This window comes from Colobus angolensis, unplaced genomic scaffold (genome assembly GCF_000951035.1).
Source record: "Colobus angolensis palliatus isolate OR3802 unplaced genomic scaffold, Cang.pa_1.0 Scaffold37, whole genome shotgun sequence".
Classification (NCBI taxonomy): domain Eukaryota; kingdom Metazoa; phylum Chordata; class Mammalia; order Primates; family Cercopithecidae; genus Colobus; species Colobus angolensis.
The window spans coordinates 1,021,057-1,046,334 of record NW_012117043.1 but is presented as its reverse complement, the minus strand read 5'-3'; the positions used below and the strand labels follow the sequence as shown (position 1 = coordinate 1,046,334).

Genomic DNA, 25,278 nt, shown 5'->3' with positions numbered 1-25,278 from the left:
TTGCTTGATTTAATGTAAATTGTGTCCCCTGGAGTTGTGCAATGTGGTAACCCCAAATAGACCGATAAGGAAATATGAGGCAATTTGGTAAGCTGTAATGAAATCACACACAAAGTGCCATGGGAATGCAGAAGGCATGATTAATTCTACCAGGGAAGTGAATCCAGGAAAGCTACACAAAGGAGGTGACACCCGAGCAGGGCCTTGAAGGGTATGTTAAAAAAAAACAAAGGGCAGAAGAGAATAATATGTATATTCATACCACAAACATTTATTGAGCAGTTCCAGGTTTCCAGGGATAGACGAATAATTCACTGTTGATAGAGGAGACAGACAAATCACCAATAAATTGCCATAGCGTATAAGTGTAACCGTGAAAACGGACTTGCCAGGCAAAAGTGGTGATAGCTCCTTCTGGAATAAAGTGAGGCATCTGGGAAAGCTCCTGGAGAAGTGATATCTGAGATTTTAGGAACAGAAATAAATATTTTGCAGGCTGATGATAAGGCAGTTGGGAGAAAGGGAAAAGCATTCTCACCAGAGGGAAAGGCATGTGCAAAGTTTCTGACTCTTGAAAGATGATTCACTCTGTCTTCAGGTGCCCAAAGCAGAGTTGAAAGGCTTGAGTGGAAAATGTTGGCATGGTGGCAGCCAAGCAGGAGGTGGAACTGACAGGTGTTTGGGCAGGACCCACCAGGTTTCCAGATGAGTGGGGAAACGACATTCGTGTGTATCAGGATTTAGGAGGCTTAGCAACCTTCCCTTCAAAGCCAAGCCCCAGACTGAGAGCTGGAAGAGAAAAGTGTGAGCTGTAAATCCCCAGCTCCTCCTGCTGTGCCCAGTACTACAGAGCTAGGAGTCTCCACCAGCTCTCCAGTCCCACCGCTGCGACCCCGGCTAATCCAGCCTCCTGGCCCATCTGACACACACTTCCACTTAACATTTTGTTAGTGACTCTATAAACGAGCTCTCCCTGACCTTCAATCCCTGGCTAATTGCTGGTTTCATGTACAAGACTAGCTTAATTTTACGTGATAATTACCTGAGAGTGGCAATACATATGGCATTGCATGTTCGAAATGTCAGGCCTGGAAATCTACCAAGTGGCCATAGTCAGGGGCAAAGGGAGGAGGCAGCCAGGGGCCATGAGGAGAGACAAAAAATGCGGACACCCAATGCAGACAGAACTCCAGAGAAGTAGGGTCCTGGTCTACAGCAGGACTCAGAATCCTCGGCTGCTACAGTACACCCAGGGGCACAGGCCAGAGGAGCGGCACGTGCCACAGCCTCACGTGCACATGTGCCCATCTCTCGGAGAAACACCAGCCAGGTCAGGGGAATGGCTCATACACACTCTCAGTCACCCTTTCAACACGCGCTCACTGAGCCCCACTATGTGCCAGGCAGCGTACAGGCGATTGCACTAGTTTCAAACTCCCACCCCACCCAGGGAAGGTCGAAAGATGTGGAGGGTATGTTTGGGTTGTTACAATTATTTGGGGGATGCTACAGGCACTGAATAAGCAAGGCCAGGAATGCTAAATGGCCCATACTGTCCCGTTCAGTGAAGAATTGGCCTTCCTGTTGCTTGAGCCCAGGAGTTTGAGACCAGCCTGGGCAACATGGTGAGACTCCATTTCTACAAATAATAATAATAATAGTAAACCAATTAGCCGGGCATGGTGGTGTGCACATGTAGTCTCAGCTACTCAGGAGGCTGAATCAGGAGGATCCCCTTGAGTTCAGGAGGTCAAGGCTGCAGTGAGCTGTGTTCTTGCCACTGCACTCCAGCCTGGGCTACAGAGCGAGACCCTGTCTCAATTAAAAAAAAAAAAATGGCCTCCCCAAATACCTGTGGTGGCACCACTGTGAAACACTCTGCTGAAAACCATCACATCTAAGCCAGGACCCCAGCCCAGAAGAAATCAAGTGACCAAGTGTGCTCTGCCCTGTTGGAGATTACAACTGGGGAAGGAAGACAATGGCAAGGACTTGTGCTGCATGAGAGAGTAATGGAAGGGTACCCAGGAACATGTGACAGGTGAACTGACAGAGTCCAGAGTTCAGAAAAGACCTCCCTTTAAAAGTGCTAGCTGAGCACAGTGGCTCAAGCCTGTAATCCCAACACTTTGGGAGGCCAAGGGCAGTAGATCACGAGGTCAGGGAATTTGAGACCAGCCTGCCCAACATGGCAAAACCCCGTCTCTACTAAAAATACAAAAAATTAGCTGGGCATGGTCGTGGGCGCCTGTAATCCCAGCTACTCAGGAGGCTGAGGCAGGAGAATCACTCGAACCAGGGAGGTGGAGGTTGCAGTGAGCCAAGACCTCGCCACTGCACTCCAGCCTGGGTGACAAAAGAGAAACTCCATCTCAAAAAAAAAAGTGCCGTTTCAGAACTAAGCTAGACACAAAAGGGTTAATGTGGCAGAATTCCACTTCCATGAAGTACAAGATGACTGAAATTCATGGAGAAAGAAGTAAAAAGGTGGTTGCCAGAAGCTGGGGGAGGAAAGATAGGGACTTACTGCTTAACGGGTACAGTGTTTCAATTTGGGATGATGAGGAAGCTCTGGAGATGGACATTGGTGATGGTTGCGTAGCAATGTGAATGCACTTAATGCCACTGAACTGAACTCTTTAAAATGGTGGAAAATGGTAAATTTTATGTTATGTGTATTCTACCACAATTTTAAAAAACAGTGTTTACAAATCTTAGTTGTGCGCCACCATCCCCTGCCAAAAAAGTGTCATTTCAGCTGCATTCTGAAGGAGGGGCAGGACACAACTCATCCATTCATTTGCTGCACGATAGTTGAACAGTACGTGTAAGGCACAGGTTTGGAAGAATTTCTGTCTTCTGCATCTCAAGTTGGATAAATAAAGCAAGGTCTCTGCCTCATGGTGCTTAAGTCCAGCTAGCAAGAGAAGCACGTCTCTCTGGTACACAGAAGAATGAATCCAGAGGGGGAACCAACACAATGCAGTAGAAACACACCGAGGAGAAAGGCAGTGCATCTGGAGGATGCAGGGAATGAAAGCTCTTTGGAGAAGTGGCCATGACATGATCTTGAGAGGTGGAGCCACTTGTGTAGGCTGAGATGGGGGACAAGCCAGCCCAGAAACTGCCTCTTTCCTGGATGGCCCGTGTCCCCAAGGCCATTTGGGGCAAAGGAGCTATTTACTATAGGAAGTGAAGACCCATTTTTCTCCCAGCACCTTTGGTGCCTAGAACAGCACTTGGCAAGAAAATAAGTGAATATGAAATGGTATCTGTTTGTGTCTGCACCACATGTCACACACCTACAGAGGGACAGCTCAGGTTCATTTTTTCCTCATCACTCCAGGGAACAGGGCAAGGCAGGGAAGTTCTAGAGCCCTATGGTGGTGGGGCAGGGGGGCATGGGCAAAGAAGGAGAAACGGTGCTCCTGGTCCCCTGGGGGGACCCTTCTATGGGAAGCCCATGTGCACACACACTCAGAGGCACACAGGTCACAGGATCAGGTAAGAGGCACAGTCCCCAGATGAAGGCAAATTCTAAAAACCCCTTTAGCCTCCTCACCCATGGAACTGTGGACTCCTAAGGTGTGTTGGAGTAAATTACTTGCTTAATGAGATTTCAATTAACAAAAACAAATTAAAATCACTTTGGTAATTAAGCTGCTGTGAACCTCGCCAGTAGCTCTCCCTCAGACCTCAGATTTCCATGGGGGAGGAGCTGGGAACGGGGGTCCACTTGGACTCAGGCAGTAGTGCTGCTGGGACCTAGGCAGCGCAGGGAGTTCCCCGCCTTGGGGCTTCCACCCCGGGAGCCACAGCTTCCTCAAGCCAGAGGTGGGTGGAAGGGAGGGTGCAGTACACAGCAGGCAGCACGGGCTCTAAACTTCCATTCACATCGAAGCCCTGCCACTTGGTGGCTGTGTGACCTAGGGCATGTTAATTAGCCTGTCTGAGCCTCAGTTTCCTTGTCTGCAAAATGGGGTAATACTAGTAACCTACATCATTGGGTTGTGAGAAGATTAAAGGAATGAATGCATGAAAGAATTTAGAAGAGGTCCTGTCCCACAGCAGGGGATCTTAACTCACTTTACCCTGTGTGGTGCGATGGGAGGACTTTTCCAGCCTTTATGATTTGCCTGGTCCTGAACCCCAAACCCTTCCAGGGAAGCCCTATTTCTCTGAGTTAGGTCAGTGAAGATCTACCCATAGAGGTTCTCTTGGAGGTGAGGTTTCTCCAAGTTCTGTCCCACCCAGGCCCCCATCCCTTTTCATCAGCGCCAGCAGCTCAAATCTGGGAGCTGTAACACTCAAGTCTCTTCAAGAACAAACACTCCTGTCTCTGGGTCACAAAATCACCCCCATTCTCCCACATGAGAGGCCCGGAGGGTTAAGTAGTGCTGATGTCACTGGCCCCATTCCGCAGATGAGTAAAAGGACTTAATGACTTACCTGGTGGCTCAAAGAGAGAAGCAGTGGCCCAGGGCTGGCTGGAATCTGAGGAGCCCACATTCTCATCCAGTGCTAATGGAACTGTAAACAAGTTCAGCCTTTCTGGAGGGTGCAATGCTAAGTGTATAATAAATTGCAATGATTAAGGTTTTAGACGATTTTTTTGTTCTTAAAAGTTTGTAGCATTTACACTTTTGAAGTTATTTATTTGTTTTTATTTTATTTTATTTATTTATTTTTTGAGACGGAGAAATCTCGGCTCACTGCAAGCTCCACCTCCCGGGTTCACGCCATTCTCCTGCCTCAGCCTTCTGAGTAGCTGGGACTACACGCGCCCGCCACCGCGCCCGCCTAATTTTTTGTATTTTTAGTAGAGACGAGGTTTCACCGAGGTCTCAATCTCCTGACCTTGTGATCCGCCCGCCTCGGCCTCCCAAAGTACTGGGATTACAGGCATGAGCCACCATGCCTGGCCGTTTTTGAAGTTATTAAAGTAAAAACTACATTAAGCCTTTTGGGACAGCTGTGTGTGTGTGTGTGTGTGTGTATGCTTTACATATAACATGTTTTATTTATAGATATTTATATATATTTATATACATATACACAAACTCATACACACACACATCCCAAATGTCATTTTTCTCTGTGGTGGTAGAAATTACAGATGGTTTTTGTTTTATATGTTCATTCATTCATTCGCGCAACAAATATTTTTATTTTTATTTATTTTTAATTTTATGAAGACAAGGTCTCACTGTTGCCCAAGCTGGAGTGCAGTGACATGATCTCAGTTCACTGCAGCCTTGACCTCCCAGGCTCAAGTGATCCTCCCACCTCAGCCTCCCAAGTAGCTGGGACCACAGGTATGCACCACTGCACCCAGCTGATTTTTTATTTTTTATAGCGACAAGTTCTCTCTATGTCACCCAGGCTGGTCTTGAGCTCCTGGACACAAGCAATCCTCCCGCCTCGGCCTCCCAAAGTGCTCAGATTACAGGCATGAGCCACTGCACCTAGCCAATAAGTATTTTTAGTGTCTGTGAAATAGCACAATGAACAAGACAGACTTAAACCCTGTCTTCGGGAAACTCACAGCCCATTGATGAAGATGGACACTGAACACAAAACGACAAGGCGAATGTTATAGAAGAGGAAGGGTGGGGCCTCAGAAGCCCATTACAGAAGGAAGCCATGGTGAGGGTGAGGTCTGCAATAAGCATTTATTTCTTTTGTAATTAGACTAAAATAAAACAATGTATACATTTTTTAAATGAATCCCAAGGGTCCCGTAACTAGTTAGTAACAGAACTGAAAGTGGAAACTAAAAGCCTTCTGGCTCCTAGGCAAGTGATTTTTTTTTTTTTTTTGACTGACACCCATACCCTAGTCTTCAGTAAAAAATATCTCAAAACTCTCAAAGGAGATGTCTGACAGAGGTGGTCCTATCACCTATGCACCTCTTGTCAGATGGAGGAGATATATCCCCATTCATACAACCATGTCAGATGGAGGAGGTTTTGTGTACACACATACACATACACACTCCTCTGACTCCTCCTGGCATGCCCTCCTTCATCTGTGTGGCCTTTCTGAGTGATGAGAGATGTCACTGGGATCGAAAAAGGGTCACTCCCATTGGCCACACACATACACCCCATGCCAGATGGTACTGGGTCAATGGGCAGTGGGTGTCTCACCACTCCTCATCTCTGGAGGAGGAGTCCCAAACATTCCTTGCTCTCAGTGGCCCCAGTCTCCCCAACGGCTGACCTCCAGTCCTGTTTCAACCCACACTGGCCTTGTCTGCCATCTGGGGGCCAGGCAAAAGGGAGAACATCTTAGCACCCAGAACCTCCCACCATCTGCTCCTTCACACTCCCTGAGAAGTGCTAATCTCGCAGGGCTCTTCCCCGGCAGACCCCTTTGCCCTGGGGAAGGTGAGGGTGGTGCCATCCTCTAAGTGCCCAGCTTGGGTGAGGGCTGCTGGAGCCATGATGCCCTCCACTGGGAGATACCACCTGACTCCATGCGCTGTCCTCTCCTCCCCTCAGACTTCATGTATCATATTTTGTGCTGACTTCGACAATCAAGGGAGGAGGACACAGAGTTGTACTTTCCAAGTAGCTGGCAACCCTTAATCAATGTTAATTGGCTCTAATTAGCATATGTTAATTAATGATATTTACCACAAATTAAAGGTATGAGTGCTCCCAGAGGGTTTCCTGTTCATCCAATTAGTGCCAATTAGTTGCAATTAACACGTGTAAATGAGATTCCATTGAACCCAAAACAAACAGCAGAGAATCTCAGATTCCCCCTTGCACCTTTTCAATCAGCCAGAGGAGGGGGTGGAATGTGGAAGGTGAGGGAGAGACAGGAGAGAAAGAGAGACCCCCTCCCCAGGCTGATGTCTTGCAGCAAGCTGACCCTCACACCCACCCGGAATGAGAGCAGGCAGAGCCACACTGGGCAGAGCAAGCCCCTGAGCATGGTCTGCCACCCCTGGCTCTCCCTAGGGAGGGCTCCCTAAGGACGCTGGCCTTGAGATGCTCTTTAGAGCTGAGGGCCATCCCTTGGACATCTCTGAACCTGCCAGGGCTTAACCCAGTGCATGGCACATAGTAGGTGCTCAGTAAAAATAAAATTGTGGGCCAGGCACGGTGGCTTATGCCTGTAATCCCAGCACTTTGGGAGGCCAAGATGGGCAGATCACCTGAGGTCAAGAGTTCAAGACCAGCCTGGCCAACAATATGAAACCCTGTATCTACTATAAATACAAAAATTAGCCAGGTGTGGTGGTGCATGCCTGTGATCCCAGCTACTCTGGGGGCTGAAGCAGGAGAATGGCTTGAACCTGGCAGGGGGAGGTTGCAGTGTGCCAAGATCATGCCACTGTACTCCAGCCTGGGCGACAGAGTGAGACTCTGTCTCAAAATAAATAAGTAAATAAATAGACTGAATTAAAAGTTGGTTTTCTTGCATCAAGGTCCAATATCTTCAAATATATAAAATCAAAATGTATAAAATAAACAAAATTATATAAAAATATATATAATACATAAAATTAAAGGCTGTAATTTTTTTTTTAAGCATGCAATGTTCTCTTCTCCATAAGGTCTTCCCAAAGGAGCATATCAAGGGGCAAAGTAGGATATGCCACTATGAAGTAATTTTTTTGGAGAGAAGTCTCTCTCTTGTCCCCCAGGCTTGAGTGCAATGGCTTGATCTTGGCTCACTGCGACCTCCACCTCCCAGGTACAAACGATTCTCCTGCCTCTGCCTCCCAAGTAGCTGGATTAAGGTGCCTGCCACCATGCCTGGCTAATTTTTGTATTTTTTAGTAGAGACAGGGTTTCACCATGTTGGCCAGGGTGGTCTCAAACTCCTGACCTCAGGTGATCTTCCTGTCTCGGCCTCCCAAAGTGCTGGGATTACAGGCGTGAGCCACTGCACCCAGCCTATGATGTAATTTTAATATAATCTATATATGTCCACAAAGATCTTACTTCACTGTTAATGCTATTTCTTTTTTACTCAATTACTCTCTGAGGCCCAAACCTCTGTCATGGCTAGAGAAACCGCTACCATGAACAGTCAACTGCTACCTGCAACCAGCCCAGCGGCTCATACATGTAATCCCAGCTCCATGGCTTACACCTGTAATCCCAGCACTTTGGGAGGCCCGTTCGGGAGAATCACTTGAAGCCAGGAGATCGAGACTAGCCTGGACAACGTAGCAAGACCCCATCTCTATCTTTAAAAAAATGCCACCTCAAACTATCCACCACACAGAACCCTCTATAAAACCGTGATATAAGATATAGCTCCAAATAACTTTTTTATTCCTAGCTCACTTTTGCTACACCAAACTTTTCCATTAATGTTGATATTCATTATTTTATTTTAGAGACGGAGTCTCTCTCTGTCATGCCCAGGCTGGAGTGCAGTAGCGTGATCTTGGCTCACTGCAACCTCCTCCTCCCAGGTTCAAGTGATTCTCCTGCTTCAGTCTCCCAAGCAGCTGGGATTACAGGTGCCCGCCACCACATCCGGCTTTTTGTATTTTTAGTAGAGATGGGGTTTCACCATATTGGCCAGGCTGGTCTTGAACTCCCGACCTCAGGTGATCCGCCGGCCTTAGCCTCCCAAAGAGCTGGGATTACAAGTGTGAGCCACCGTGCCCAGCCAATATGTACTATTTTAAAATACTGACCGTTGACAGTGTCAGGTGCTGCTTTAGGGGCTGGGGATTCAGGAGTGAACAAACCGTCTATGAATCCCGGCCCTCAGGTAGCTCACAGTCCACCGTGTGCTATTACCTCCCACCGTGGGATTCGGGTGTATCTAGAGTCAGAGTGACTTGGGTTCATATCCCAGTGCTTCCTCTCAGCAGCTGTAGGGTAGGGTTATTTCATCTGTCTGGGCCTCAGTTTATTTATCTGTAACATGGGTATGCTGATACCTATCTCAGAGGAATATTATTGGGAGGATTAAGCTCCTTCCCTTGTCCCATTCCCTGGTGGGGCAGAGTTAAGCTGTTTGGAGTTAAGCCACAAGGAAGGTAGAAAAGAGGGAGGTAGGCCGGGCGCGGTGGCTCAAGCCTGTAATCCTAGCACTTTGGGAGGCCGAGATGGGCGGATCACGAGGTCAGGAGATCGAGACCATCCTGGCCTACACGGTGAAACCCCGTCTCTACTAAAAAATACAAAAAACTAGCCGGGCGAGATGGCGGGCGCCTGTAGTCCCAGCTACTCGGGAGGCTGAGGCAGGAGAATGGCGTAAACCTGGGAGGCAGAGCTTGCAGTGAGCTAAGATCCGGTCACTGCACTCCAACCTGGGTGACAGAGCGAGACTCTGTCTCAAAAAAAAAAAAAAAAAGAGAAGAGGGAGGTAAAAGCCAGAAGCTCACTCTGGGCCCACAAACGAATGTCTGATTAAGTCCTCCTCTCGATGTCTGGGTTGGCTATCCGGGCTGGCCACCACAGTCCCTCCTACCTGTGCAGCACTTCACAGTTTACAATGCTGTTGCACGACTAGCCTCCCAGCAAATTCTCATCACCCACGCACTGGGTTAGGAAAGTGGGTCAAGGAGGAAGCTGGTTTAGAAAGGGGGAGTGTTTCTACTATAAAGACACATGCACACATATGTTTATTGCAGCCCTATTCACAAGAGCAAAGACCTGGAACCAACCAAAATGCCCATCAATGATAGACTGGATAAAGAAAATGTGGCACATACACACCATGGAATACTACGCAGCCATAAAAAAAATGAGTTCATGTCGTTTGCAGAGACATGAATGAAGCTGGAAACCATCATTCTCAGCAAACTAACACAGGAACAGAAAACCAAACACTGCATGTTCTCACTCATAAGTGGAAGTTGAACAATGGGAACAGATAGACACAGGGAGGGGAACATCACACACCAGGGCCTGTCAGGGGGTAGGGGGCCAGGGGAGGGACAGCATTAGGAGAAATACCTAATGTAGATGACGGGTCAATGGGTGCAGCAAACTACCATGGCACGTGTATACCTATGTAACAAACCTGCACATTCTGCACATGTACCCCAGAACTTAAAGTATACATAATAATAATAATAATAATAATGAAAAAAAAGAAAGCAGGAGTGCTCCCTGAATCATGCAGGGCTAAAGCCCAGACCTCTGACTCCTCCCAGCATGCCTTCCTTCATCCCTGTGGCCTTTCCGGGTGATGAGAGATGTCACTGGGATCCAGAAAGGGTCACTCCAACTGGCCAGAAGCAGGGATTGGCCCACTTATGCCAAGACTGAAGGTGGGTCTTTGCATATCGAGGCACCAGAGACCCTTCAGCTGGAGCAAGATTGCCTCCAGGTCAGAGGCCACAGCACCCATAGCTCTTGTGTCCCCTCCTTTGCCATCTCAACACTGCTCCCACTCTGGGATGCTCATGCAGGGTGTTTGATCATTTCAGATTGCCTCAGCATCCCCTTCCACAAAGCAAGGGGGTATGCTGAGATGGCCCCAAAACCCTTTTGACCTGATGTTCTAGGATTTTGGAAGTCCTCTGCAGAGCACTGGCCCCACTTCTCCACTGATAGGCAACCACAGAAAGCCTTGGTTTTCCTCCTGCTTGGGGGCTCTGTCCCATCTGTGATGGCCTAACGGGTCCTGCTCACCTTCAGACCTTTCTCACTGATTCAGCGTCATCTTCCACCCCCACCCCAACCTTCCCAGGGATAATGATCCCCAAGAGACCCAGCCTCGGAAAAAGTTCTCCATCACACTGGTCAGACCAAAGTTGATTTGGAGGCTGGGGGAGCACGGGAGCCAATGGCGTTTAGTAAGAAGAGCTCAAGTGGGTTATCTTCAGAGAGGGGCATGTGGCTGCAGAATGCATGTCTGTCCTGAGGACTCTTGGGGCTCACTGTTTCTTCCCTACCATTTCACCCCACCCTAGGGCCAGCAGGGCATGTGGGAGGGAGTCTGGAAGCAAGTGAAAACAACCCTCTGCTGAGTGCTCTTCCTCCCAGCAAAAATAAAACTACCATGGTTGGATGCCTCCCTGGGCCAGGAATAGTGCTAGGCCATTGACTTGCATGATTTCCATTTAAAGGGGGTGGCATTTGCTCCATTTTTATCTCTAAGTGATGTGCGCATCTTGGGCTGGGCCTGGTCGGCTTTGGGAGTGATGATCAGCCAATTCTGGCCATGGAGCAGGAAGGTTGCAGTACATGGTGAGGAAAATGCTTCCCACTGTGTCCCACCAATCAGCACACACATGCACATGTGCACACACACACGCACACACACAGACACACGCATCCCTCTCCTCTCTCTTGGCCAGGTGGATGTTGACTCCATCAGCTAGATCCAGGGAGAGGAGGCTACCACTAAGAAGGCTACAGGTAAAAAGCTAAAGGAATCAGAGATATGGGTGGGGCAAATTCTCAGCTTTCAATGACAAGAACAGTGCCTCCAAACCAGCAATTCTGGGTGCCCATGAAACTCGAGGATGGAGAAAAGGGACGCTGGCGAAGTGTCTGCTTTTCATCCCACTAATGCCTCTTGAGAAGTGATATCTCTCTAAAGCCAAAGTTCCTGAGATGAGGTTTAACATGGCCACTTTGGAAGGAAGAAAAAAAAAAAACCCTCGGCTCCAGGAATGTAACAACAGAAAATAATTAAGGTCTAATAAGGTCAGTGTTCCACCTTAACACCTTTTCAGTTCTAGTTAAAACCTCTACTAATTTGCCAAGAAAAACCAGCCGCACTTGAGTCTTATTATTTGAATCACGTCCTGTCTCTTAATTTAAACGAGAGACTCACATAAGGATTTTTTTTTTATTTTAAATTACAATGCCGACTTTCTTCCAGTTGATTACGGTATATGACTCTCTGTTGGAAGGCCATTATTTTTTGCTATGATTTACAAAGCATTTAAAGCGAAATCAATGTAATAAATATCGAAGTATTGCAATAGATAATTCCATATATTTAACTGGAGACACAGCACAGCCCTGGTTCAGGCAGTCAGGAGATGGGCAGGGTGAAGATGGGGTTGGGGAGACACCTGGTATCCACTCTTTCCTTTTCTCCCCTTTTCTTTTCTCTGCATTCATTTAGCCAGGATTCACCCAGCCCTCCCTAAGATTCTGCACACTGGACTTGGGACTGTGGGGAGTTGTGGATGCTCAAGATGCATCCTCCAGTGACCACGGACTGTTTGAAAAAATTCCTCTGCAACAACCGGCTCATGAATATTGGAGGCCACCGTGGGCAAGAGGCCACACTAGCACCCTCTAAGGAGCTGTGATGAGAGAAGATTTCTCATCACAGTGGAGGAGAGGTCTGGGTGGGGGGCAGGTCAGAAAAGGCTTTTGCTAGCATCTCCGCCTTTCTTCTCTCCCTCCTCCTCTCCTCCCTTGTTAACTTCTCCTTTCCCTCCTCTTCCCCTCCTCTGCCCTCCTCTCATTCCTGTGTCTTCCCTCCCTGGACTGAGCTGGCTCTAGGCCTCTGGTGGCAACCAGAACACACTGGCCTCTGACTGGACAAGCTCAGCTCAGGAAGATCAGCCAGTATTTGCAGCCGTGAAAGCCACCGAGGAGAAGTGTGAAGGTGGATAGGGTACCCAGCCTCATCTGCCCTCTCAAGTGCGTGACCTTGTGTTCACCCCCAGTGACAGAGCCCACAGCAGTGTTTGCAGGGCCGGTCACTTTGAGCCTGCCTGCCCAGGGGTGGGGAGCAAATTTGAAGCTGCCCTCCTTCCTGTGCACCCCCATCTCAAAAAGGACCCAAAAGCAGGTTCCTTTCCAGCTAGCTCCTGACCTGCCACCCACGAGGAGCACCCCCAGCCCTGCCACTTCTTCCTGGCTTCAGGGCCATTGTGTGTGGGCCACACATCTGCTCCCAGGTGGGCTCTGCTCCCAGGTTCCTGGCTGGATTCACAAACTCATGCCCACCAGTGAGGGGGCCTCACATGGGCCACCAGCCTATGGGTGGGTCCAAATAACACATCTCCACAGCAGGTCATGTGCTCTGTCTGCAGAGCTGTTCGAGTGTCGTGGAGATCTTAATAAGGGCTTTGTGGACACAGTGTTGCAGCTTGTGATGGGGTGTGGATAGCACACTTTTAGCGGATCCTAGAGAAGGAAGATGTATGGTCCCTTGCCGTACCACCCCAAACCTGAACCCAAGCCCCAAGTCCCTAGCTCTGAACAGATTTCACCATAAATCCCAGGAGGTGACGCACAGAGGGAAAGGGAGCAGAGAAAAGAGATTTACAGCGAACTTGTTTCCTGACACCTCTTTGGCCCGTCCCATAAAATAATAGTATCACCAGATAAATCATATAGAGTCTCAGGGGACCTTCCCCTTGTCTTTGTGGGGTCTTTGAGGGGAGATGAGGGGACATGGTCAGGTCCACCCAGCTGCGTTCTCCCTGGCAATATCAGTTCCAGCTGCCATGAGGACATCTCAGATTTAATCCCTGAGCTATGTGTGGGGTGGTGGGGTAGGAATGAGGTAGGGAAGAAGAGTGTTGCCCAAGAGACAGCATGGCATAAGAGATTCAGCATGAACTTTGAGCAAATCCCAGCTCAAATTCCTAGCTGTGTGACCTCAGACAAGTTACTTAACCTCTCTGGGCCTTGGTTTATTTCTCTGTAAATGCAGGGCATGGAATATCTACATGACAGGATACATGTGAGGAGTTATTGAGAATAATATATGCCAAAGCTGGCGTATCGTAGGTACTTAAAATATGGGAACTATCATAGCCACAAATGTTTTCTCTCATCTAGGATAAAAAATGCTGTGGCTGTGTTCCCAGCAGAGGGAATCGAATGCCGAGCCCTCTGCAGAGACACCACACTCCCTTGTCTTCTCTGGCTATTGTCTCAGCCTTGGTCTTCAAGCTTAGAAAGGCAGAGCTCCCCATTAACTCACAATGTGACTATAAGCAAGTTTCTTCCCCTCGCCAGGCCTGTTTCGCATCTATAAAATGAGGAGGTGGAAAGTACTTGGTCTTTAAGACCCAGTCCATTGTAAGATAAAATCTCAAATCAGGAGAAATTTCTCACCGTAACCAAAGAGATCAGGCAGGACCCAGACGCTGCAGGTGGTGAGGCCAGCTGAGACTGGCATGGTTAACGCAGCCTGGGGCATATGCTCTCGCCATCCTAGGAAGGGACTGCAGGGCTCCATCCAGCCGGTCCCACAACTCTGACCACTCCAAGTGAGAGATTCCTCTGCCTGCAGCCTGCGTGGCTGTGGACACGGTCTGTGGCATTGTACCGAGGGACATTCGTCCAGAGGGAGGACGAATTTCCAGAGCTGGGAGCTGGGTGGGTGAGGCTCCATCCAGGCTCATGTATCGCACCTGGAGCAACCTCGTACTCCCCTTCCCGCCTGTGCAGTCTCCTCCTCCCATCAGTCCTCCCCAACCCTGTTTTTTCCCCTCCCTTTAGCATCTTCAGCTATTAAGGATGATGGCTTTGGGCTTGGGCTCCAGCCTTCCAGTCTCTGCCCTCTCTCTCTCTTCGTCCTTCCTTCTTTCCTTTCTCCTCCTGCTTTTCCATCTTCTCCTTGTACTTCATTTCCTCCTCTTTCCTTCCTTCTCCGGTGCCTCCCTTTTCCTCCTTCACTGTTTGATTTTTGGTCTCTCTGATTTTTTCTTCCTCTTCTCCATTCTTCATTTATTTCTTTTCATCCTCCTCCCGGTCCTTCTTTTTGCTCTGTCACCTCCTTCGTTTTCTTCTCCCTCTGGCCAACTCAGGGGAACCGAGGTGGGCCTATCTGGAGGGAGTGAGTGAGTGTGTTGAGGGGTGAGGGTGGAGGGCTGGAGCGGGTCAGTGATCTGGCCTGAGCCTCTCCAGTATTGCTCCAGCCTCAGCCGCGCGGGAGGATCAGGAGTTCACCTGCAGGGCAGCTGTCAGCGGCTCAGTGGATGGATGAGTGAAAGTGTAGGGGGTGGGGAGGTGAAGTTGCTGGGGAGGGGGCCCTCTTTAAATAAAAATGAAAGGAGCTTGGTGGATGAAGTGACAGAGACTGTTTCATAATAAGTCCCGCCCAAGGCACCTCTGCCAAGGGGACCCAGCCCTCCTGTCCACCTCCCTCCAATCCTGTGCCCTGTCTCCATCCCCAAAGTTTCTTTCAGCACAGAGCCTGTTTGTTTCTCTGATCATTTGGGCAGGCCAGAGAGCAGGCAATCCCCCACACTCAACTCCCGAGAAGGCCCCCCACCCCCCGCTCCCCGCAGCCTTCCCCATCTCCCACTGTGGGGTGGCTGGGATTGGAACCCTGGGCAACCTGCTCACAGAGTGATGTCTGGGCAGATTAGCACCCCAAAGCTGGCAGGCCTATTAGGAGGCCTTTGTGGGGGAGGGGGCCGGGGGAGGCAAAAGGGATTTTCCATTCTCTGAGCAACTGGATTACACAGTCAGGGGATCAGGGAAGAACTGCTACTTAAGCTGCCTCTGGCCTGGCTCTCCGCCTCTCACGGGCTCAGCAGGGATCTTACCAAGCCCTGCCTTGCCTGCTTTTGAAGAATCTTTATGTAACTTGAGTCAGGTTTAGGGGCAAAATCAAGTCTCATCTCCTTCTGCCCAGTCCTATTACACCAAACAGGAGCTCAAGAGGGCTCCGCTTGCCACCACCTCCGCCAAACCTCACCTTCCACAGAGCCCCCAGGTCTGGAGGTGGATCTGGAAGGTGTGACTCAGAATGGTGAAGTGACTTGCTCTGAGTCACACTGCGAGTGAAAGACAACTAGGATAGCTACCTGACTGTGGACTGGATTTATGGGAGCATGTTCTCAGCAGAGTGAGGGACTTCCAGGGACTGGAAGCGGCCGAAGACTCTGCTGTTCCCCCTACAAGAAGGAAGTTTGCAGGCTGGGCACGGTGGCTCACGCCTGTAATCCCAGCACTTTGAGAGTCTATGACAGGAGGATAGATTGAGCCCAGGAGTTCAAGACCAGCCTGGGTAACATAGGGAGACATCTCTATAAAAAAATTTTAAAATTAGCCAGGTGTGGTGGTATGTGCCTGTGATCCCAGCTACTTGGGAGGCTGAGGTGGGAAGATAGGTTGGGCCCATGAGTTGGAGCCATGATAATGCCACTGCAGTCTAGCCTGGGTGACAGAGCAAACTCTGTCTCAAAAAAATAAAATAAAATAAAATAAAAAATAAAAAAAGCAGGAGGTTTGTTCCTGAGTTTTTTGTCAGCCCAACATACGCTTTAGAGGGAGGGGAACCTTACTCCCATTTGTTCTCTCAGGCTGCAGAAGACCAGACCACAGTGGATGGTGAAAAAGAGGAGAGATGTGGAGAAGATTAGGTTGAAAGAGTCCCAAGTCTTAAAGCCTACTCCCAGCCTTATCACTAACTTGCTGTGTGACCTTGGACAAACCACCTCTTCTCTCTGAGCTTCAGTTTTCTTATCTGCAAAATGGAGATGGAAACATCTCTTTCAAGCATTGTCTCAAAGGGTGAATAAGACAAGGTACTAGAAGAGCATCAGGCACAGCCCCTGGCACACACAGCTGCTCCATCAATAATGGTAGAGCAAAGTCTTTTCCCCAGGAGCTGCTGGAAGCAGAATTTTCCACCCAGGAGCTGTGCCCACTCCCTAGGATAGGAGGCTCTGCTACACAGCCAAGCAACTGGTTCTTCCCACCAGGAGGGCAAATCCATCAGATTCAGCAAGATTGGCCTCCCCGACCTGGCCTAAGGTTACTGGGGGGTCATGACCCCATACCTTGGGTCCACTTTCTAGAAACAGTCCACACACAAGAGGCCCAAAGACCCCCACCCTAGCCCTGTGTGGCCCCTGACGGCCTTTTGCTGACAAAGTGGTCATCTCTGACCTTCCTGATGGCCTATGCTCCTTCCAGTCAGAAAATGTCTGTGATCCTGTGACCCCTAGAAGCCCTGCCTTGCTAATGGTTTTATGATCTTCCCTACAGAATTCTCTCTTTGCCCTCTATACCCCCCAGTCCCTTTCAGTAGGTCCTAGTCAAAATAAACAGCATTTATGACCAGAGTAAGATTCAAGGTCTGCATTGCAAACAAATGCAGAGCTCTTTGAAGGTGCCTGGGGAATCCATCACTTCCTGGGGTGTGACGTTCCCCAGGCCCAAGGGGAGGTGGGCCCTGGGAAGGGACTCAAGCCTGGGAAGCTGGGCCCTGGATCAGAGTTTAGAATCTGAGGATCCTCTGCTGCCTCTCCCTCCTCAGCACCAAACTCATCCTCTGTGCAAGAGGAGAGGGGAGGGGAGAAGAGGGACTGGGCATGGCATGAGAGGTCCGCTGTGCCCAGCAACCACTCCTACGCTATGTTCAAGGCCACATTGGTGGCCAGGACTTGACTCCGTATGTCATCAGGGGAGAAGACAAAATGAAAGGGAGGGGGAAAATAAAGAGATAAACAAAGAAACAGGCAGCAAACAGGGGTGAATGACAGGGTTAGAGATCAAACCCACGGGTCTCAGCCTTGATCCCTACTCTGGCACTAGCCTGGACAGAAGAGCTGCCACCGTGGCCATGTTGGGACAACTTTCCTAAAGAGAAACCTCATCCCAAACTCTGCAGGCCAGTGTAGCTAAAGGGAGAGAGGGAAAGAGAGAACCAGCCTCCCGTCTGAGTTTCTCTCGGAGGCCTGAGTTATTACAGAGAGGGAAAAGTAGAGGCCCTCCATGCAGGATGAAACCCCTCTCCTCCATCCCACCGCAGATGAGAGGCAGAAGCCCTCCCCCATACTCTCCTAAACATCCTCTAACACAGAAGGGGCCCACAGGCGGCAGCTCAGGCTGTCTTGTCTCAGCTTTGCCTTCTGCACGCTGCTGTGGATGAGAGGCAGTCTTCTCCAGCAGGTGTGGTCACGGAGCAGGTTTGTTTTCAAGGGGGACTGGCCCTGCCTGGGGAACTGTTAGTGGAGAATATTAACGTGGGATTCCCAAAGGCCCAGGTCTGAGAGCAGCTTTCTAGGACATGCAGCTCAATGCGTTCTTCAGCACCATGCCAGCCTCCAGAACTGGGGCACGGGCCTGGGGGCTGGTGTTCTCTGACTCACAGCTGGGCTTGGGGGGCGGGGGGAGAAAACTTTCCTCCTGGAGCCTGTGCCTTATCATTTATCCTGCTAAAAATATTATGCCATCCAACAGGTTGGGTGAGGAGCTTGCCAGGAAATATGTGTGGGTAGCAAAGGTATCTATCACATTTACCAGATCCCCATGTGTAGTATTTGTATATGTGGTGTATAATTAATGTTTGATGAGTGAGTCAGAGAGAGATAAATTGGAAAGGAAACAAAGACATGAAAAGAGAGCTGGAAATGCAAGTATGAGTATTTCCGTTATAAATATACTTTGTTTGAAATTATTCTTTGCCTAAACTGAAAGAAGAATAATTTTTAATAACTTTTAATGACCTTATACAAGTAAATGTAGATGTTTCAGCAGGGTGCCCTGGTACCCAGCACAGTGCTTTTTGTATGGAAAGTCCTCCATAGCATAGAGCTTTTGGTCCAGAACAGCCTTGGAGACCATCTCAGCCACTGGGTTTCAACCTTGGTTGAACATAGAATCACCTGGGGAGCTTTGAAAAAAAAAAAAGATGCAAGGGACTCACCTCCCAGAGATGCTGATCTAACTGGTCTGAGGTGGAGCCCAGACATCTGTATTTTTTGAAAGCTCCCCAGATGCTTCCTCTGTGTATCCAAGGTTGAGAACTGCCCATCCAGGCCCATTCTTTTTTTTTTTTTTTGAGACGGAGTGAAGTGGTGTGATCTTGGCTCACTGCAACCTCTGCCCTCCGAGTTCAAGCGATTCTCCTGCCTCAGCCTCCCAAGTAGCTGGGATTAAAGGTGCCCACCACCACGCCTGGCTAATGTTTGTATTTTTAGTAGAGATGGCGTTTCGCCATGTTGGCCAGGCTGGTTTCAAACTCCTGACCTCAGATGATCCACCCGCCTCGGCTTCCCAAAGTGCTTGGATTACAAGCGTGAGCCATCATGTCCACCTCAGGCCTGTTCTTTACAGATGTGGAAACTGAAGCCTAGAGAGCAGGTTGCCTAGATCCACACAGCTAACTGGCAGCAGAATCAGGATCAGAGAAGCTGATCAGGCATCCTGACTCCTATATACCTCTCTGACATGTTTGTCATTTTGAGTAAATAAAAGGTTGATCCTCTTTTGGAGGCATCTGTCTGCAGAGACCAGCTACCCAACCCCCTCTCCCACTCCTACATTTTCATATTATTTTCATCAGAGGCTGGACAGGCTGGCATCTTGACCCTGATCCTCCAGGCTTCCTATCCTGAAGGCCTCAGGGTTCATAGGGCAAATACACTGTTCCCAGGTCAAAAACTGTCCACCAGGCCTGGAGCCTCCGAGAGTAACAGGGCAGCTGCTGCTCGATGGCCATACGGAGCGTGTCAGTGAATGTTAGTGTACTCCCTAGAGCAGGGGTGGAGGAGTGTGCATGTGTGTGTGCAAATGTGCACATGCACACAGATGCACATTTCAGGAGGAAACTGGGCAGAACAGTCTCCTGCATGTGGGCACACATCGTTCTGGGCACATCAGCACTTGGCAGTGAGAGTACCAACATGTGTACACATACATATCCACATGTGGGATGATATGTATGTTGGTGTTAGCATCAGTCTATGGGGCAGGGAAGGTAAGTGTGTGAGAAAATGTGTAAATGTAACAAAGACTTTGAAAAGCTGCCTGTGTGTGCTGCTACATGTATCTAGAATCGTGTGCCAGTACAGAAATTTGAATCTACATTTCTAAAATCTACATTTACATTTACCTGTGAAGGCATGTATATGAAAATACGTACATGGCTGGCTGGCCATTTGACTAAGTGTGACTGGCAGTCTGTGTTTGCAGGGTGCAGGTTTATGTGAGAGAGAAAGGTTTCTGCTGTTTCTATCACACTTCCCCTAAGTAATCACTGGGAAATATATGTGTTGGAAAACTGTATCTTTCATGCCTAAATATATCTCAGCATATATAAATGAAACATGATATTGTGCCGACCGAGATGCTACACATTAACGTTGTTTATCATTGATAGAATTAAATAACCCATGCAAGGCCCTGGTAGCATTTCTTACAATTTTATTTAACACTGTTTTGGCCAAGCAGCACTTGGCAAATACACATACACACTGTGGCTGACTGTCACAAATGCGCGATTTGTAGGACATAATACACAATACACGAGAAGTATAACAAAACAGTGTCATCTAAAAATTCCAAGTGACCCCCTTCTTTCTTTGGGGCTCCTCTTATTCTCCTTCCTTTCCCAAACCTGACGAAAACCCATCCCTTCACACTTCCCTAGGAGGTCTCTGCATTCGTGCTAAAGACAGATAAAGTGGAGGGTGAGGATTTGAGGTGGGGGAAGAGATAACACTCCAAGACCTGGTCTCTGGAATGTGTCTACTCCTCCCCAGTCTGTCAGAGGCAGGCCCAAGCCCCAGCATGTGTTAAAACTGAGAGACCAAAGAAAGCATTTTTTATGGGTTCTGCAGACCCTCAGCGTTGACTGACATACTTACTTATTCAGAAGGAGGAAAAGGAGCTTCGTACTTATCAGATTGGTAAATCCTTCATTAAAAGATTCATAGAAATGGTTCCTTGCTTTTCTTTCTTTCTTTTTTTTTTTTTTCTTTTTTTTTTTTTTTTGAGATGGGGTCTCACTCTGTCACCCAAGCTGGAACGCAGTGAGTGGCATGGTTCTCAGCTCACTGCAACCTTTGCCTCCCGGACTCAAGTGACCTCCCATCTCAGCCTCTCACTCACTTTTCTTTCTTATGGGGAAACCATATCCCTCCTGGAGCCTAAATCAGAACAACCTTGCACACAGTTACAGGCTTGCCAGCTCACCTTTCAAAATGCGTGCTGGCCAATGGACTAGAATGTTAGCTAAATTATGAATGGCCTGAGGGAAAAGAAAAACTAAGAGCTGGGAAGCTGGGGGCTTCATCTACAGGACCAAACTTGAACATGAGCAAGATGGTAGGACCACCAATGACCATCCTACAAGCTGAAAATGCAAAATGCTTCCTTCCTTACCCACCACTAGGCAGTGAAAAGAAATCACATTTAGTCCCCTGAATAGATGGCAGTTGTAGGTCTTTTCAAACTTGCCAAGGACTTCTTCATCTCCCGAGAGTCAGGCCAAAATCCCATAGGGAACCTCAAAGCTCTGTTCCCTAGGATCTGTATTTTTGGGTTTTTAAAATTTTTTTTTAAGTTTTTATTTTTGGAGATGAGGTCTCACTATGCTGGCCAGGCAGGTCTTGAACTCCTAGCCTCAAGCAATCCTCCCATCTCGGTCTCCCAAAGTACTGGGATTACAAGCCTGAGCCAACGTACCCGGCCCCTAGGATCTGTTTTTAACCATCCCTGAGCTTCATTTTGGCACAGCAGTACCAAGACTGAGACAAGAAACTCTTCCCTATGCTTGCTTTCCTGCGTTCTAAGTTTCTCTCGCTACTTTTTCTCCTATAGAGACCCATTAGGACTGTAAAATAAAGGAGGCCAAGTCCAATTGAAACTGTAAGTGGACTTAACTCCACCCCTGTGCCCCAAATCCTCTGCCACCAGCAACGAAGCAGTCATCAGAACTGTCGTTTTAGACAGCCCCCGGTCCCTCTCCAAGGACTAGCAAAGCTATCAGCCAACCTGTTTGGGGGACAGCTGAATGTCAGCGCCCGAAAGTATTGTATCATCTTCGCACCGCTGGAGTCAGGAAGCGGGCTCTCCAGAGCCTGGTGCCAGGGGTTGTCTCCTGAGTGAATACAGAAGGAAAAAAAGTTTCCTAACATTTGGATTCAAAGTGAAAACGGTGAAAAGCACCCATCAATGTGCGTGCAACCCCAACAAACACACACACGCACGCACGCACACACACACACACACACATACACCCTGTCCATGCAGACAAAATCATGAATCATCTCCATGGCTGAACGTTTTAGTGTTCAGTAATATTCTCAGAGGCCCAAGGTTTTCAGCCAAATCCCAGGTCTGTGCACAAGGACACTGCATAAATCCCTCCCCTTATGAAAGGCCAGTCTGAGCAGATGGGACCGCTCTTAAGTAAACTGTAGAGCCCTCCCTTCATCCATCTCGGAAGGAGCAGCGGGGGGCTGGCCCTCTCAGCCCTGAGAGCAGAGAGCGGCAGAAGCTGTTAATTCTTGAGGCTAATGTTCACATCTCCAACTTAGCTCTCCGAGGGGAAGTGTCCATTTGACCACACAATCCTCCCTCCTCCCCTACCCTCCCTCAAGGGGAAATCAAATCTTGAAGTGAGACCGGAGGAGCTGCTGCAGAACAGGAGCACAGGAGAGCTGGCGGGGTAGGAGGCGGTGAGGGGCTGAAAGGCTCCTTAAACCCAGTTTCTTTCCATGCTAAGGCTGGGGAAATAACCTCATGGCAACTACACTTTCCGATAACTTGCCTCATTAATATTTATTAAACAAAAGATTGTTTTAAAGAAGAAAGGGCCAGATAATTAAACACTCAGTGGAGGTAGATGGCATCAGTTGGGCTTCCTCCACCCTGTTCTCAGTGTGGCCCCACCCGCAGCCTAAGCCGAATGTTTACCCTGTACCATCAACCTCCCCAGCCCCTGCTCATCTCCCCAGGTGCGTCAGGAAGACACAAGGCAGGTGGAAGGAGAAAGAGACAGACTCGGGCACCCCAGGTGCTCACCAGGAAATGCACGGACTGTGAAATTATACCAGGGCTGGACAACTTACCACCACACTGGAACCCTTGGGGTACTGAAATAATTAACTTGCTAATCAGCTACACCTTGCTCTTTCTTTCTTCCTGGAAAAAAACAATTGCAAATCGCCTTCCCATCAGGTTCCCATGTCAGTCATTCGGAGACCAACAATGCTTTTGAAGAAATACACTCTCTGCCACCATGTAGACCGAAGAGGGTCATACCAAGTCAGGCCTCCTCCTCCCCAACCCTTCCCACTAGGCCCAGGGGGCACACAGAGACACAATGTTTCTGGAGATGTAGGGCTTTTTTTTTCCATCCACGGCACAGAGCTTTTCCATCTCCGCTAAGCTTTCTTGCTTTCACCCTCTTTAGCCTGCTTCTTGGCACTAAACAGCAAAGATCCATGTGGAGAAAAGAGGATTGATTAGAATCATAATAATGATCCCTGGCATTCGTCCGGTGTTAGCGTTCACAAAGTGTTTTCACACATTATCTCATTCGGCCAGAGGAGGTCGGAGCTGGAAGGGACCTCCGTAATCATCTAGCTGAATCCCCTCATATTACAGATGGGAAAACTGAGACCTGGAAAGGCTAAATGTCTTCCCCAGTGGCCAGGGACAGTGTAGCCAGGTCTCCACGCTCCTTGTCTAGGAATCCTGTGCTGCCTCTGACCCTCTGCAAAGACGGAGAAAGCGTGGTCACATTTTTGCTCCACAGTAGATATTAAACAAGTAGATATTAATCCAAAATTGAAAAGAGTAGGACATGAGAATGAATAAAAGCAACTCCTGTAAGATATGGCTTAGGTGGGGGGGTGGCTGGAAGTGGGGAAGACAATTAGTCTAAGTCCTGAATGGAACATATTAATTAACAAAGTTCCCCCTCTTTTTGTCCCCCTTCATCTCTCCACTTCTCTCCAGGTTTAAAAATATGAACATTATGCAGTTTGGAATCTAAGGCTTAATTCAGCTGCAGGTCCCGGGAGGAGAGGGAGTCTCTTGGCTTCAGATCTGGCACCTATGCTCCCAAGGGTTGGCAGCATGACGGGCTTGTGTGTGCCTCTGTGTCCACTCAAGACATTGGATTTAGCAGTGAAAACCAGGCATCTTGATCCTTTCAGAGATCAGATGATTTGCAAATTAATGGCTCTTTTCCCCAAGGCTCTGAGGAGGTTAAAAAAGATTTCTGGTGAAGGAGGGTGGAAAAATGTAACACGGGGAAAGGGAAGGAAAGGAAACAGACATTGGATTTTGTGTCAGGAAAATACTTCCCTGTGAATGGCACTTGTGTGCGTGGACATGGGTCTCTGCATTTCCATGGGGCTGTCATGCCCTCCGTTGCCCGAGCGTGTTGGAAGGTAAGCGGTTCCTTTGTGTGTTCGTTTATTACTAAGCCCAACTCTTTTCTCTCTAAAACTCCTTCTTCTCCCTGTTGAGCTGACCATGCTTCTGGATTTATGAAGAGAGATGTTTTAGCAGAAATCCCCCAGAGTGTCCCATCAGCCCTAAATCCCAGGCCCGCTCACCCCCCCAAGACCCCATGACACACAGCATGCCAACACGGCTTCCTCTTGCCTATGCATTAGCCATCCATTGTGGCAACCTGACATCTCTCACACATAAAACCGTAAGAGAGAAATAAAATATCTGTCTCTTGGCGAAAATAAAGCTTTGCCTCCCTCCTGATGTATAGGATATAAAATAAAGCCTCGGCTCCAATAGTGGGTTTTCCTTATGCCAGAGTTGCCTTTGCACACACGGAGACAATGAAGATGGATAGTTTGGGACGAGGCCCAGCCTCCTGGGGCCGCCTTCACCCTCTTTTATTATAGTCTCTCCCCCCTCCCCGCCTTTTTCTTTCTTCTTCACTTTCTTTCCTTTCTGGGCTGGATTTGCCTTTTATATGCCCTTCTCTTTCTTTCCCTGGAACTTTATTTCTCCTGCTCACTTTCTTTCTAAAGCTTGACAGAGATGGTGAGAAAGGAGCCAAGTTTCTCACCTTCCCAAACATGCCTGCCACCTCTCCTCACCTCCCCCTCTCCGATCCCCAGCTCTCTCTGGACCACCAGCCCCTCTGACTCATTTTGCTGCTACTGCTTTGAGATTCGCTTTGGTCAAATGTACAAATGTTCCCAAGGGACAATTAAAAATGTGTTTAGTGGTTGGGAGGGGGAGTGGATTTTTTTCTAGGGAGCTGCCCTTCCTGCCTCCTTCCTCTCTCTGGGCCGGGTGGTTTATAGATCCCAGCATTTCTTTATTTAGCCTCTGAGGAGGCCAACAGATCAAAGCTGCCACCTCACGGGGGTGAGAGTTGACATTCACCTCCCAAACCCAAACCTCAAAGCTGCATTACCAGACAGACGGTGTGTGTTGTGCCCCTCCCAGCCAACTCAGCTACCAAGGGGACCATCAAGTCCCAGGCCAGTCCTCTGGTTCTTCTCCCCAGTCTGAAAACTGAGGGTGATATGAGGGAACATAGGGGGCCTTCCCCATGCTCACACAGAGAGACCAGAATGGTCACCATCATTGTCACAGAGACATGACCACCTTCCTGCCTCTCACACACTTGGCGCTCCTTCCCACAGTGCAT

The 25,278-nt window shown here is 48.7% G+C and overlaps 1 long non-coding RNA gene across 1 annotated transcript in view; it reads right to left on the bottom strand.

Moving 5' to 3' along the window:
• Positions 1-257: 257 nt before the first annotated feature.
• Positions 258-25,278, bottom strand: part of LOC105520054 — a 30,236-nt gene continuing 5,215 nt past the window's right edge. The window contains exons 3-4 of the long non-coding RNA XR_001003064.1: positions 21,639-21,744; positions 258-789 (exon numbers count right to left, since the gene is read on the bottom strand). This is a non-coding gene — a long non-coding RNA (uncharacterized LOC105520054). The remainder of the gene's footprint in view (positions 790-21,638; positions 21,745-25,278) is intronic.